Source organism: Spodoptera frugiperda, chromosome 18 (assembly GCF_023101765.2).
Source record: "Spodoptera frugiperda isolate SF20-4 chromosome 18, AGI-APGP_CSIRO_Sfru_2.0, whole genome shotgun sequence".
Classification (NCBI taxonomy): Eukaryota; Metazoa; Arthropoda; class Insecta; order Lepidoptera; family Noctuidae; genus Spodoptera; species Spodoptera frugiperda.
In genome coordinates, this window is record NC_064229.1 from 4,851,492 (window position 1) to 4,866,023 (window position 14,532).

The 14,532-nt window shown below is 40.4% G+C and overlaps 1 pseudogene; it reads right to left on the bottom strand.

The window, feature by feature from the left end:
* The window catches only part of LOC126911667 (uncharacterized), a 59,982-nt pseudogene extending 51,010 nt beyond the window's left edge, over positions 1–8,972 (bottom strand).
* Positions 8,973–14,532: the final 5,560 nt, after the last annotated feature.

The following is a 14,532-nucleotide window of genomic DNA, read 5'->3' on the forward strand; positions in this document are numbered from 1 at the left end:
CATTCCACATTGGGCACCCATTTAAATGGCACCCAAGCTAATGGCACCGATGATGTTCCACATTGGGCACCCTTATGTATTTTTCGTGGGTGCCATTGGTGGAATAACTTTTAATTTTATATTTTATTCCACATATGGCACCTGCGCATAACTAGATACTAGTTTTGGGAAGTTTACGTTTCTCAGCACGTTAAATAATATCGAATATGATCCGTGGAGTGTTTATTAATATATCATTCATCAAGTGAAACCTATAGCATAGAGCAGTTCTGTGTTTTTAAGTACTAGGGTATCATAAGCAAGTTGGAGTTTGACATCGTGTACTACATCATCTGATTCGTGTCACATTTGTGGGCGTTACAAAAAAAAGACTTATGAGTGATCTCCATACTGTAGGTATATGGAGATTGTTTAGTTTTGACATTGAATAATTAATGAGATTTTATTGGATTGAAATTGAGATTGGTTTCCAATCAGATGATGATGATGTGACTGTTTACGTTTGAACCTTCTGATCTGCGCACATTGTACCAGGATACTCTTAAAACTAATAGGTGAAAAGTTTGCACGACCCACTGCACTTATGTTACAATTTATTGTTATTGTTATACCCAACTAGTGTCATTGATACTGAGCAGATTACGCTTAGTACGCTAGTAGGTACTTACAATTACAATAAGACCTTATCTAAACTTCTGAACTAATATTATAAAGAGGTAATATTTTTTTGTTTGTTTGTACTGAATAGGCTCAATAACTGAATGTAATGAATAGTTTTAAAAATTCTTTCACCATTATGAATGTACATCTTTCCAAAGTAAGATTAGTCCCGTCAAATTAGACATTTGAACCACGACAAGTTCACACCTAGCTGAAAATTGGTTGTGAAAAATGTTCAAATCACAATTATAAACATTGTGTCAAAAGTCCCAATAATTGATCTCGTTCATCAAAAAATTGATTTTTCGCGATTTTCTTGAAAACGGTAAGTTTTGTCGCAAAATTACTTCAGACATAATTTGTAGATGAGAAAATTTCCTATTAAAAAGATATCAATATTTTTTTAAGTTAGAGGAGTGGGGATGACATTGATTTTTCCACTTTAGAAGCGTCTAACTTTCACACGATTGATTTTGACGAAAAACGGTTTTAGAAACATTTAATGTTTTTTTTTAAGTTTTATCCATAGACACCCATCACGAATAGGTTAGCTGGAAATAGACTGTCTAATTAAATTTGTCTTCGTTTGAGTGTGTGACGTTTTATTTCTACCTAGGCGACAGTGGCGCCAAACCGAACAATGCTAAATCTATTATATAAAAATAAGTCGGGTTTTCCTTCCTGACGCTATAACTCCAGAAAGCACAAACCGATTTCCACGGTTTTGCATTCGTTGGAAAGGTCTCGGGCTCCGTGAGGTTTATAGCAAAGAAAATTTGAAAAAATCCAAGAGAAAAGTAGGAAAACAGGGAAAATCATTGGTAGCGAAACGGAGTTCGCCGGGTTTGCTAGTAGGATATAACTTCTGCAGAAAGCGTTAACCCAAGAACCAGTTAACATCAGGACTAGGTCATCGTTTTTTTTTAATAGAAACTTCAAAAATAAAAACGTGCATACATAAAACTTTCTTTGTAAGAAGTATTAAATAGGGCGCACTCTTTCTCTTTCTCCCTTTCCCCTCTATTTTCTACTATTGCTTCTTCTGTAGTTTAGATTCATAAGAACTGTTAATAAAGTTCTCCTTCTTTTTCACCATGCATCAGTTTTACCACCCTCATAAACCACGAAAACGACACTTTCGTTAGATCGTATTTACTTCAGTTACCTTGGGCCCGTTATTCAAAGTCAAACTCAAATATTAATTCCAATTAAACCATAAATAGGTAGAATAGAAATATTAGAAAAAAATATGTAGCTGTTACATAATATACAAATACATTAAATAATAGTTTTAACAATATGTTTGTCGTCCGATAGTTCTCTAACATCTGATAATTTTAAATATTAATTTGTACTGTAAAATTTATGTAAAATTGTAAATAATAACTTCTTTGATGTCAAAGCCAATAGACATAATAATATAGCAACCTACAACCTGCAAGGTATATTGTTGGTAATATTGGCATTATAGCTATACTTCAGATTTTATCTGTAGTGATTGATAAAAATAAAGATTTTGAGGGGGACAAAATTCAAATGGCATTTTAAATTGATTGGCATAAAATTTAACAAGAGGCAACTCTATTCCTAAGTCCTATCTCTAATCAATGAAAATTCTCTCTTGTATAAAAACTACCACACTTGCTATTCCAATTTACTTTAGACATTGGCTCAAATTGCCATTAAAAAAAAAGTTATAGTTCGACGGTTCACAATCTGCCGTCACCATTCGATACGAGCAGAATAGTCGACAACTTTGTATTGGGGACTCGGTTGCCATCAAGAAAAAAAAAATTTACTCTTTGACCCTCGTAATAGTAATTTTGTCAAAATGACGTGTAATTGGGGTCATTTATATTTTACAATTTTATTTTATATTATAATAATACAAAGCTTAAATTGTTCTTCTGTATCGAAGTCCACAAATCCAAACGAATATGTTGTTGAACCTTTGTATTTACCGGATGAACTCACTGATGAGATATACGACGGTCTTCTTAGGCAAAGACCGGACTTGGAGCCTGTTCTAAGTGCTCAGAGAAAGACACAAATTGAGCGACGACAAAATAAAGAAGGCGAGTTTCTAGATCAAGAGCAAGAGATACTGTTGGTCGAAAACGAAGACAACGATATCACGAGACCATTACGCGAATTTGAGGATGGGCGCACTACGATGGAAGTAAATCCATTGCTTGTTCCAGAATTCACCAAAAACGAAAAGCAAAGGCTTCCTTTCATAGTCAACAAAAAACAACGTTTTAACGATACCACGGGATTATATTCTAATGATTGGGATAGGGCTTGGGATAATGCTTGGTGGGCAGCTAATTGCTACACTTGCTACGCTGAAGATGAAAGTGTCGAAAACAGCAAAACACCGAGGCAAAATTTGTGTCATACAGCGTTCCAATCAAATGATTGGAGGTATGTAACATCGCAGAAATATTTCAAAAGTGGTTGTTACTACAGCTGGGAGTACCGGAAGAGAGGATATTGGAAGTATAAACGGTACTTTTGGCGAGGTGGATATAAAGGAACCTATGGTGCGACACTACACCGACTGGGTTCTTATGCAAAAGGATGTATGAAGAGATTTTCAGATGTTAGTGAGATGTTTACTATGCGTGCTTGCCGAGGTTGGTGGCCAATGTACGTAGGTGGCTTGAAGGAGAATAGAATGGTTAAATTGGAATTTCCAATTACCAAAGATATAAATAATACTTGCAGAACATCTAAACATGCGACCTTGACTCCATTTCAGCGGGGAGTCTCCCTGTATGGTCGCTTCCACGCCTGCACATGCGTGGGCAGGTATTGCAACAATACTGTCGTCAACGGTATTTATGTGCCGTTACTTGTAATAACAGTAATAGTAATTTATGATGAAATAAAACCATATTTGTTTTAGAAAATATGTATTTGTTATGTATCCTAGAGCCTGTCCACATCTCCACGTCCCTCGATAACATGGAACGATGCGGTAACTTGACACCGTACGTTGACGTGACGTGCAAATTCACGTTAACGTAACGTAAAAACGACGCAGAAACGTTACACGACGCCGTGGCTCGTAAAATTCTGGTACATTCTGCACTAACATGCGTCAGTCTCGTTTGAGATATAGACCGCACATTGTTCACACAGTACAGTATTCTGCTTCTGCTATTGTTAAAAAGTGTACGGGTCGGAAGGATCGGGCTGTGGATCTTTCCTCGACGCACCCGTGATTTGGTCAGGGAGCCAGTGGAGTGTATGATGATGTGAGAAGAAATAATTTCTCTTGTATTGATTTAACACAATACTTTAATATCGACTGCACGGTTGGTGCGGTGGCTGGGCAACTGGCTGCCGCGCAACGGGTAGCGGGTTCGATTCCCGCAGGGAGCAACTCTTTGTGTGATCCACAAATTGTTGTTTCGGGTCTGGGTATCATGTGTATGTGAACTTGTATGTTTGTAAACGCACCCACGACACAGGAGAAAATCCTAGTATAGGGCAACGTTTAAAAAAAATATTGATTTTCCATAGGTACTAATGATGTTAACACGTAGTGGATTGAGTTACGCGACTATATATAAAATTATATTATATCAACTACATATGACGTTCATTGACACACTGAGGACGTCTCGGAAGGAGTCGTCCTTATATAGGCGGGCCGCGCAAACAAGATCGTTCCTGTCCTGGGCCAACGTCGCGGGCGTTCTTTACCAGTACTTGCTTCTCGTGGCCAAGGGAACACTTACAAAAAAATAATATCTACATTTTGCTTATTTCAACAAAGAAGAAGGATCAAAATTACCCAAAAAGAAAGATAAAATTATATAAAAATATATACGGCATACTTCTTATCTTAATTTTTTTACATCTTCGTATGTAAAAACTGCTTTGAAAATAGTTCAAGCGCTATTATGAAAAAATCGTCTGTATGAGCATGTATTTATGGCCCGATTTAAAAAAACTTTTTTTTTAAATTACAGATCTCCAGGATCTATAAAAATAAACTCTTTTCTTTCAACAAAAGTAGTTTTTTTATTTTTTCAAGGTGATGTTAATAACGTATGTAGCGAGAATATCATCCGTCGCGTCGTTTACGTGCTGTGTTATAACGAGAATATCATCCGTCGCGTCGTTTACGTGCTGTGTTATAACGAGAATATCATCCGACGCGTCGTTTACGTGCTGTGTTATAACGAGAATATCATCCGACGCGTCGTTTACGTGCTGTGTTATAACGAGAATATCATCCGACGCGTCGGTTCCGTGCTGTGTTATAACGAGAATATCATCCGACGCGTCGTTTACGTGCTGTGTTATAACGAGAATATCATCCGACGCGTCGTTTACGTGCTGTGTTATAACGAGAATATCATCCGACGCGTCGTTTACGTGCTGTGTTATAACGAGAATATCATCCGACACGTCGTTTACGTGCTGTGTTATAACGAGAATATCATCCGACGCGTCGGTTCCGTGCTGTGTTATAACGAGAATATCATCCGACGCGTCGTTTACGTGCTGTGTTATAACGAGAATATCATCCGACGCGTCGTTTACGTGCTGTGTTATAACGAGAATATCATCCGACGCGTCGTTTACGTGCTGTGTTATAACGAGAATATCATCCGACGCGTCGTTTACGTGCTGTGTTATAACGAGAATATCATCCGTCGCGTCGTTTACGTGCTGTGTTATAACGAGAATATCATCCGACGCGTCGGTTCCGTGCTGTGTTATAACGAGAATATCATCCGTCGCGTCGTTTACGTGCTGTGTTATAACGAGAATATCATCCGACGCGTCGTTTACGTGCTGTGTTATAACGAGAATATCATCCGACGCGTCGTTTACGTGCTGTGTTATAACGAGAATATCATCCGTCGCGTCGTTTACGTGCTGTGTTATAACGAGAATATCATCCGACGCGTCGTTTACGTGCTGTGTTATAACGAGAATATCATCCGTCGCGTCGTTTACGTGCTGTGTTATAACGAGAATATCATCCGACGCGTCGGTTCCGTGCTTCGCGCGCTAACGCGAGCCGCGGCGTTCCCGCCGATCCTCACGTCGCCAGTCGGTGAGTCGGCCCTACACGTCCGTAGTGAAAGAACGCGCGCGCGGCGCCCTACCTTATACTTGACTAGCAAACCTGGCGAACTCCGTTTCGCCACCAAAGATTTTCCCTGTTTTCCTGCTTTTCTCTTGATTTTTCCTGAATTTTCTTTCCTATAAACCTCACGGAACCCGAGACCTTTCCAACGAATGCAAAACCGTGGAAATCGGTTCGCGCGTTCTGGAGTTATAGCGTCAGGAAGGAAAAACCGACTTATTTTTATATTATAGATTAAACGAAATAAAATGTACAAATATAGTTAATTTTGTCATTAATAAACGATATTTCGACATGAAAATAAAACTAAAAGAAAGTATTTTCTCAATTGAAAGTTATGATTTACTTAAATATCAATTATCATTAACTTTGAGTAACGACTGAACTTTAAGAAAATTCAAAACATCAATATAACATTGAAAATAAATATATATATATATATATATATATTTTTTTTTTTTTTTTTTTTTTTGATAAGTAATTTGTTTCGTAGTAATCGATTTTAAGAAAATCGATTAAACAACACCCTCACCCCCGCTACTTGGACATCCCTTTTTGGTTACTTCGTGAATCTTCGTGCCTATTCGGCAATACTCTGTACCTACTCGGTTATATGTCTCTGTCACACGTTAGCATTGGCGTATAGACGCGCCGCTACGTTCCCGCTCCGCACGGCGCTGCTCCGCACCGCCTCGCTGTTCTCCGCTCCGCACCGCCCCGCTGTCCTCCGCACCGCATCGTCTCGCTATATATTTGTATGAATATCCGCTCAGCTCTGCTCCGCCCCGCTCATGCTGTTTCCATTGAAGCGGTGCGGAGATTTCGAGCATAGTGATTGGCCAATTCGTGCAACGCTAAGCTCCTCTCCGCCCCGCTCCGCGTCAATGGAAACGCGGCCTTATAAACAATATAACATCACGCTACAATCAATAGGAGCCGAACAGTGAGTGAAAAATTATTTATGTCGCGGCGTGTTGATCACTTCTCGTGCAGCAGCCGTGGCGTGTTTCAACTGTATACCTCCTGTCTGTAACTTTTTAATTTAATATTCAGTTTGATATTGTAACAGTGAATTATTATTATCTTTAATATACTTGTTTTATGTTTTTTTTATGTTAAATGGACCGACGTTTGGCCGCTATCTCGCCTTATGGTAAGTGATGATACGGCCTACGATGGAGCACGTCTGCCCATAAGCAACCTATTTACTCGGGCTTTGAAGACACCCAGGTTATACCCATCAGGAAACACAGACTCCGGCAGAGAGTTCCACTCCCTAGCAGTTCGCATAAGGAAGCTTGGAGCGAAGCGCTTCGTGCGAGTGGGTGGGATATCCACCATGAAACAGTGACGCCTCGCCGATTGTCTTGTGGTTCGATGATGGAAAGGACTAGGGCGAATCAAGTTGAGCAATTCCCCCGCACACTCTCCGAAATGTATCCGGTAAAAAACGGAAAGGCTAGCGACCTTGCGCCTGTGTTCAAGGCTTTGAAGCCGGGCCTCCACAAGCGCATCATCATTGGCACTTCTTGGCACGCCTTTCAATGAGTTCGAGCACATCCAGCTGGTATTTGGCCGAGCCATCCCAAAGGTGAGAACAGTACTCCATACATGACCGAACCTGCGCTTGGTACAGGCTCAGCAGTTGTTTCGGTGTGAAGTACCGTCTCATCTCCGAGAAGATACCCAACTTCCTAGAGAAAGAGCGTTGCTGAAAGTACTGACCCCTGACGCCTCGATGCCAAATTGGTCAGACGAGCACCCATCGATGACTACTCGAATTGACCGATCCCTCAGGAAGTCTGCAATCCATCTGCATAGATCAGCTTTGTTAACGATGTTTGCTCTTTGAAAGTGACTGAGACCTCTGAGTTTATTTCGGCATTTCTGAAATGCCCACCCCTTCAGTAGCTTAATTTAAAGTAACAGTGCGATGAACAGAAATAAACAATAGTTTCATATCGAACACTTTATTATTTAACTGCTACCTACGTCATATTGCCCACATGTATTCCTGACTAAATACTTTTTTTATTTAAGTATCATAAGTTATTATAAATAAAACCTTAATTATAAATATAACAATAAATATAACAAATAAGTATAAGTAACGGCATATAAATATTGTTGACGACACTATTATTGCAATACCTGCCCAGGCATGCGCAGGTGCGTAAGCGACCATATAGTGAAATTCCCCGATGAAATGGTAACAAGGTTGCATGATGAGCTATTCTACAAGTTTCATTTTCGTGTATACTAATCGAAAAATCCAGTCTAATCTGTCTACTTTCCATCAAGCCACCTATCCACATAGGCCAATAACCTCGGCAAGCACGATAAGTCCAGATCTCACCGACATCCGAATATCTCTTCATGCATCCTTTTGTCCAAGCGCCCATTCGGTGTACTGTCATACCATAACTACCATCATATAATTTCCCTTTCCACCAATAACGTCTATACCTCCAATATCTTTTGAGTCGGTATTTCCAGTTGTAGTAACAAGCAGTTTTAAAATATTTAATCTGTGATTTGTATCTATAATCATCTGAATTGAACGCTTTATGACAGGTATTTAGCCTAGGTATTTTCATGTTGTCGACGTAGCAAACGTAACAACTAGCCACTTTCCACGCATTATCCCAAGCATATTCCTCATCACTTCTGAAAGGCCATATTCTCCTGGTATCATTCAAACGTAGTTCTGTGTTGTTTTCCTCTAAGCTTCTGTTCAAGTACTTTTGGTGTAACGCATATTCCGGTATAAGCAATGGATCTATGGACAGTGTAGAACGCCCGTCGTCGAAGTCGCTTAAAGGTCTCGTGATGTCATCGTCATCATTTTCAAGCAAAATCATCTCTTTCTCTGTATCATTCTTCAGATATTTATCATAAAACGGGTATTTGGTCTTTTTCTTTTGTTTTTTCTTTAAATAAGGTATTTCTTGTCGCCGAAGTTGTGTCCTTCTCTGAACACTTAGGATAGGCTCCAAGTCCGGTCTTTGTCTAACGAGTGCGTCATACATCTCGTCAGTGAGGCCTTCCGGTAAAAATACGGGTTGAAGAATATATTCGCTTGGATTTCTAGATCTCGATAAAAGAGAACAATTTAAACTTTGTATTAATATTATACTAAATAAAATTGTAAAATATAAATGACTGCAAAACGTCATCATTCTGACAAAGTTACTAATATTATGATGACTTCCACATGATTGACACTAAATATTAAAGAAAAATATAAAAAAGACAAGTAATCTCTATGTTCATAGGTTCATGTTCATACCTCCAACACTCTGATTACTTATTTATTTAGTCTCTCGGCGACTAAAGCAGAGAAAAAAGAAGAAAGAAAGATAGAAAGAGAAAGAGAGGAAAGTATCGTTTGTGAATACGGGTGTTATTAGTCTCTCGGTGACCACAGCAGAGAAACTGGGGCCAGGAGGCCGAGCCGAGCGCCAGTATTCTAAGTACAGTCGTGCAGAATGGACGTTGAAGAAGCTCCAGTAGTAGCGCTACATAATAGAGAGGAAAGTAAAAGAAAATCCACAAAAAAGAGTGTTGGGTTCATCCTTTGTGACAAGAACGGAGACCAAAAGGATTGTTCAAAGTATTTTACACGTCCAAATAACTCCACTATTTCTTCCTCCTGCTTTTTCTTCAAATCCCTATTAGAATATTCTTGACTCAGCAAGTTATAAATTGCCTTTCGGGATTGTATTTCCAATATAAATGTGTCAGTATCGAAAGCCTGAGCCATTTTTGTACGCGGCGTCCGGTCGCTACGGCGGTTGCTCGCAGTGCGAACGCTCTCATTTGAAGCCGTGCTTCTATTGGTCGCCGACGACCGCCAGTTGTCTGTGCAGCGCCACAACGCGGCGAGTCGCCGAGTCGCTTGGGCAACGGACGACTAAGTGCGAAGTAACTATTTAAACTAATTATAATAACTCATATTATGATATTCTAATTAGGATTTGAAAAAACAACAGTGGGAATATTTTTTTTTTTACTTTTAATGGGTCGACGTTTGGCCGCTATCTCGCCTGATGGTAAGTGATGATGCGGCCTACGGTGGAGCACGTCTGCCCATAAGCAACCTATTCACTCGGGCCTTGAAGACACCCAGGTTATACCCATCAGGAAACACAGACTCCGGCAAGGAGTTCCACTCCCTAGCAGTTCGCACTAGGAAGCTTGAAGCGAAGCGCTTCGTGCGAGTGGGTGGTATATCTACCATGAAGCGGTGACGCCTCGCCGATTGTCTTGTAGTTCGATGATGAAAAGGACTAGGGGGAATCAAGTTGAGCAATTCCCCCGCACACTCTCCGAAATGTATCCGGTAAAAAACGGAAAGGCTAGCGACCTTGCGCCTGTGTTCAAGGCTTTGAAGCCGGGCCTCCACAAGCGCATCATCATTGGCACTTCTTGGCACGCCTTTCAATGAGTTCGAGCACATCCAGCTGGTATTTGGCCGAGCCATCCCAAAGGTGAGAACAGTACTCCATACATGACCGAACCTGCGCTTGGTACAGGCTCAGCAGTTGTTTCGGTGTGAAGTACCGTCTCACCTTCGAGAGGATACCCAACTTCCTACCAGCCAGATGCGCCTTCGACTCTATATAAGAGCCGAAGTTAAGCTTTGGCGATAGAGTTACGCCCAGAAGCTCAAGATGATCCGCTACCGGAACGGATACATTTCGGAAAGTCGGAGCCAGCGGAAATTGACTCCGTTTGGTAGAGAATAGACACGCCTGGGTTTTGGTAGCGTTGAACTTGACCAAGTTGGCGTCACCCCAATCGGAGACCGCCTTCAAGGACGAGTTCAACCGTTCGACCATGGATCTGTGTTCCGCTAGTCCGCGTATCGGACACATACCTTTCAATAACTGTGCTGTCATCTGCATACCCAAAGATACCGGGCTTAAGCAGGTCGTTGATGTGCAGCAAAAAAAGCGTTGCTGAAAGTACTGACCCCTGAGGCGTTGATGCCAAATTGGTCAGACGAGCACCCATCAATGACTACTCGAATTGACCGATCCCTCAGGAAATCTGCAATCCATCTGCACAGATCAGCGGGAAGTCCATATGCAGGAAGCTTGCCGATAAGGCTGTCGCGCTATTGCCTCCCCGTGCTTCTCGATGGCCTCGCTCCAAATGTGGGGGGCATACGCAAGAAGGTCCCCAGTGGATCGGTTGCGGCGAAACCCATACTGCTGATCGCTGAGGAGGTCGTTACCTTCAAGGTATGCCAGGAGCCTGTTGTTAAGTACACGTTCCATACTCTTGCAGAGAATGGACGTGACTGAGATTGGTTGGTAATTATTAGGGTTGGCACGACTACCTTTTTTGGGCACAGGCTACACGTTGGCCAGATTCCATGCAACCGGCACTTGACCAGTCTCCAAGGAAAGTCGAAACAGGCGTGTCAGGATTGGAGACAACTCAGGCGCACAGGTTTTTAAAACCACGGCTGGGATTCCGTCGGGGCCACTGGCCTTGTTCACGTCGAGATTACGCAACGTCTTATATACCTCCTTCTGTCGTATGCGAATTTTTGACTCTTTGATATTCGTCTCGCAAACTCTATGGAGAGAAGGAGGCAAAGCGCCACCAGTATCAAGACGTGAAGATTTCGCAAATGGAGAAGCAAACAGGTTCGCTTTCTGTACCGCGGTGTGTGCCATACTAGTGATCGTATTTGAGCATTGTCTAGTGTGAGCGAGTGTCCAGTGGAGCCGGACCAACATGCTGCCACGCATTTTAATCTTCAATATAATCTGACAGTTTATAATATGCCTGTTTACACAGTTCACGCTTTATACAAAATTAAAATGTTTTCTCGTTCAGATTCAGTATGGTAGTTGGTAGTTTATTATAACATTTAACACAAAAGCCCATGAAGGATTTCTGCACTTTGGACAATCGGAATTGCGGTATAGCTAACTTATTTTTACCTCTCGTATTAAAATTATGTCTGTCGCTTCTTTTTTTTTTTCAAACAATTGTTGATTTTTTCTTTCGTACATAATATTTTCGTAAATGAAATGAGAAGGCACTGTAAGAATATTCATAGTTTTAAATAAGTAGTTCTCTCAAAGATTCGCGACGGGGCAAGTTATAAATTGCTCGAATAGCTCGCTTTTGCAAAATAAAAATTGATTCTACATCCGCGGCTCGACCCCACGGCAAAATGCCGTAAGACATTATGCTGTGAAAATAACTAAAATAAACAAGCCTTGCTGTATTTACGTCCGTTAGCTGCCTAATTTGTCTGACTGCATAAGCAGCTGAGCTTAGTCTCCCCGAAAGTGCTTTTATGTGGGGCCCCCATTGAAATCTGTCATCTAATGTGATACCTAAAAACATAGTCACCTTAACAAATTTCAACTTTGTCCGTTCAAAGCAACATAACATTCGTTATTTTGTACGTTTGGCAAGCAAAATTTAATATATTTGGTTTTTTTCTCATTAAGCGCCAAGTTATTAATAGTAAACCAATCATAGACTTGAAGAATGTTAGTGAAGAATGTACCAGAATTTTTCAAGGCATGACGATGTGTAACGTTTCTGCTTCGTTAAGTTATTTTTTACGTTACGTTAACGTAAATGACAATGCCAGAAACTCTATACAACGTGTGACAAAATACCCATATACATCAAGAAGCCTTGATGAATACAGGTTGAATAGAATCTCTACACAAAGTTTCAGCTTAAAATACGTTTGAAAAAAAATTTGTACCAAATACTTGGTATCGCATGGTTCTTGATTTCAAATCATACAAACATGTCACAACACTACAGGGATCATTTTCTAATATTACGAAACATTTCTTCTGTCAATCTAATCGCCTAGTACCTACCTGTCTAGTCTACCTAATTTTGAATAGCGCGGCGGCGCGATTTGAAAAATTCATAACTTGGTACCATGAAAATATGAGTTTAAAAACCCTTCCTGTATCGTTTGTTATGTTATCTAGAAACCGTGCAATTGATATGTATACCCCCTTTTTGTTACACGTTGTAGAGCTTTACTCCACCAAAAATATACATATAGTATACAGGCATGCCAAATGTAGCATTCTATTGCTGCTCTATTAGTGATAACTAAAAACATGTTTAAAAGCCTTTAGAACGCCCTTAGGACATGCCTTTGCCGATCCCCATTAAGACAGTCATCGATGCAATAACATGTCACGTTTCGTAAGCATAGCATTAATATTCTTGTAACCAAGTAATCTGGTTTGTATTGTTATAATTAGACATTAATAAACCTGATTTCAGAATGAACACTTCCTTGTCTCCATCTGCCACCTATATTCTTGGATACAGTACACAGGTCGTTGCCTCCTCGTCGCCTCCTCGTCGCCTAGACTGAAATCGTGAACGGGCCGCTCAGCTAGTATTCATTAGACAAATAAAACTTTTTAAAAAAATGGAAAGAAAATGTACAAAAATAAAACACAATAGTATTCATTTATGGAATATTTATTTTTTACAAGTTCTTATCTAACTTGTGATGTTACATACATACGCAAATATAAATGTACCCATAGCGGACATTAAGCTGTAACTGTAGGCCAATGGTCGAAATTAGCTCGAATTGCGCGTGGTACACGTGAAGCGCAGGATTCAGCGCTACGCAACAGATTTAGCTGCAGTTCTTAAGACCCGATAATCCGAAAAGGGACATAAAGCATTAAGGGTTTGGGTTTGCGTGTGGGCAGGGATGCAGGTGCGGGTGTGCCACAAGTCATTATTAAGCTAGTTGATAAATAATTATAAAGATAAAAAGTACTTAACGTTATAAATATTATAACGTTATAATTATTTCACTATACACTAATAAAAACTTAATAATAAGTAACGGCACATAAATACCGTTGACGACAGTATTGTTGCAGTACCTGCCCACGCATGTGCAGGCGTGGAAGCGACCATACAGGGAGACTCCCCGCTGAAATGGAGTCAAGATAGCGTGGTGAGCAATACCACAAGTGTAATTTGTTTCTTTTCCAATTGGAAGTGCCTCTTTAATTTGTTCATGTTCCATCAAGCCACCTACCATTGGCGACCAACCTCGGCAAGCACGCATAGTAAACATCGCACTAACATCTGAAAATTTCTTCATACATCCTTTTCCATAAGAACCCAGTCGATGTAATGTCGTACCACGGGTAATTTGCTGAGTATGCTCTTTATGCCAGCTATAACGTTTATACCTCCAATGTAATTTATTTCGATACTCCCAGCTGTAGTAACAGGCACTTCGAAAATATCTCTTCATTGTATTTTGTGTCCAATCAGTTGATTTGAACGCTGTATGACACAGACTAATCTTTGGTGGATCTTTTAAAGGGAAAATGTCATCTTCCGCGTGGCAAAAGAAGCAATCAGATACATGCCAAGTATTATCCCAAGCCATTTCCGAATTTGAAGATAAAGCTTTCTTCCACTTTCTGGTGTCGTTAAAACGTGGTTGTTTTTTACGTAAGAAAGGAAGCAAGCGTGGTGCCACGACGACGGTATTACTCTCTGTATTGTTTTCGGCTCTGAAATCCCGCACAAGTGATGGATCTACTATCTCTACAGAGCGTCCGTCGTCGAAGTCGCTTAAAGGTCTGGTGATGTCATCGTCATCGTTTTCAAGCAACACAATGTCTTTGTTTTTATTCTTTCTCTGAACACGCAGGATGGGCTCCAAATCAGTTCTTTGCCTAATAAGAGCATCGTATAACTCATCAGAGATATCGTCCGGTAAA